We start from the raw sequence: 1,928 nt of genomic DNA, 5'->3' as shown, positions 1-1,928 counted from the left end.
ACATTTTAATAGGGCTTTCATTTTCAACCAATGCATTAATCCAACTGGAATTTGTTATAATGTAAGAAATTAACTTTTTATTTGTTTTCCTAAAAATGGTAGCAAAATATTCCATTAAATGAATAGTTAACCTTTTCCTAGCTCACCTTATTTTTAAGAATCTTTATAGTATATTGTACTATATACTATATATATGTATACTCCATAGTATACTGATATACAGTTAACATGTATAATTTGGTAAGTCTTAACTTACTTTTTTAAAGTTTTAACTTACATATAGACATGTGCAACCATCACTATGATAGAGATAGTGAGTCATTTTTATTTATAAACGACTTACATTGCATTTATTTATTAATACATATATTTGTACAATCCATGATTCAAAAATACATTGTTATGTATTGAAATGTTTCTGTGTTACTACACACCTAACCCCAGCTCCAACTCTTTAGTTTCTTCTCTGGGCGTAACGGATGTTATTTGCTTCTTTTGTGTTTTAGTGCAAGTACTTTATATATAAATAAGGAAACATATAAACATCATACATATACACAAAATAGTATAAATGTTGTTTTTCACGTTTCTGTTTTTCCTTATTAATTTTTTTTTAAACCAAGAAGGCAGTTTTTGTGGTTTTGTTTAAACACAAATAAAACACACACACCACACACACACACACACACACACACACACACACACACACATCTACTCATTTTCTTCACTGCGTAGCCTGGCGTTGGGGTTGGTGACTCTGATGGCCGGCTGTGCTGCTCTTTCCAAGATGGCTTTTCGGTTCTTGGAGGAAGCGCTGTGAGCAATCTCAGCACGGTAAGATTTGTTGCACATCAGCAGCACTTCCAGCTCCTTGACATTGTGGACCAGAAACTTCCGGAAGCCGCTAAGCAGCATGTGCTTGGCTTTTCTCTTTCTTTCTTTCTTTCTTTCTTTCTTTCTTTCTTTCTTTCTTTCTTTCTTTCTTTCTTTCTTCTTTCTTTCTTTCTTTTTTTCTTTTTTTTTTTTTTTTTTGACAGGGTTTCTCTGTGTAGCTTTGCTCCTTTCCTGGATCTCATCTGTAGACCAGGCTGGCCTCGAACTCACAGAGATCCACATGCCTCTGCCTCCCGAGTGCTGGGAGTGCTTGGTTTTCTTGTTGCTCCAGTAACCAATGCTAGACATTAGAATCTGGCCCTTGAATCTTCTCCACATCCTGTTGTCAATACCTCTGGGTTTCTACCAGTTTCGCTTAATTTTGACCTATTGTTCTGACTGGTGCCAGATGAACTTGGTCGTCTTTTTGACAATCTTGGGTTTCCCCAGAGGCTAGAGGGCAGCCATGATGCCGCTGAAGAGATGGCAGCCACCTCGCAGGTAGCGCCGAGGAAGAAGCCCCTTATTAATATTTGAATCTCATTTTGTGTCTATATTTGAAAAGATTCTGCACTCTTTTTTATTTCTGCTTAGAACAGCCTTTTCTGAATAAGTATTTATTGAGATTGTACCAGGCGTGAAGCCCTTCTTTCGCCTTTGATACATCAGTGAACAAAACCGTCAGGAATCTCTCGCCATATGTCATAGTCTTAGTGATAGCTATCATAAAGCAATTCACTCCCTAATAAGACATTCAGATGACTCCAGTCTTTTGAGACTATTCTAATTGCTGGAGACAATACTTGGTGCTTATAATGTTCTGGACACATGTACATATGTTAGCAGGAAGCAGTTCTAGAAGAGGAATTCTGTGGTCAAAAGATATGTGCCCCTGAGAAGTTTGACTGATGTGGTCCAGTTATTCTCAGTAGAAGCTATTGATTTATATTCTTACAATAATATACTGATGTTGCTGGTTCCTCTGCGAGTGTTTTGTGTAGGTTTAGCTTTGCAAACTTAATAGGCAGAAAAGAAAACCTATTAGTTTAGATTAC

General features: G+C 36.8%; 1 pseudogene; it reads right to left on the bottom strand.

Moving 5' to 3' along the window:
- Nucleotides 1–711: 711 nt before the first annotated feature.
- On the bottom strand, nt 712–1,341 carry LOC131921967 (large ribosomal subunit protein eL32-like; annotated as a pseudogene).
- Nucleotides 1,342–1,928: the final 587 nt, after the last annotated feature.

This window comes from Peromyscus eremicus, chromosome 11 (assembly GCF_949786415.1).
Source record: "Peromyscus eremicus chromosome 11, PerEre_H2_v1, whole genome shotgun sequence".
Lineage (NCBI taxonomy): Eukaryota > Metazoa > Chordata > Mammalia > Rodentia > Cricetidae > Peromyscus > Peromyscus eremicus.
The sequence above is the reverse complement of the archived record's forward strand: the minus strand, read 5'-3'. Positions and strand labels throughout refer to the sequence as shown.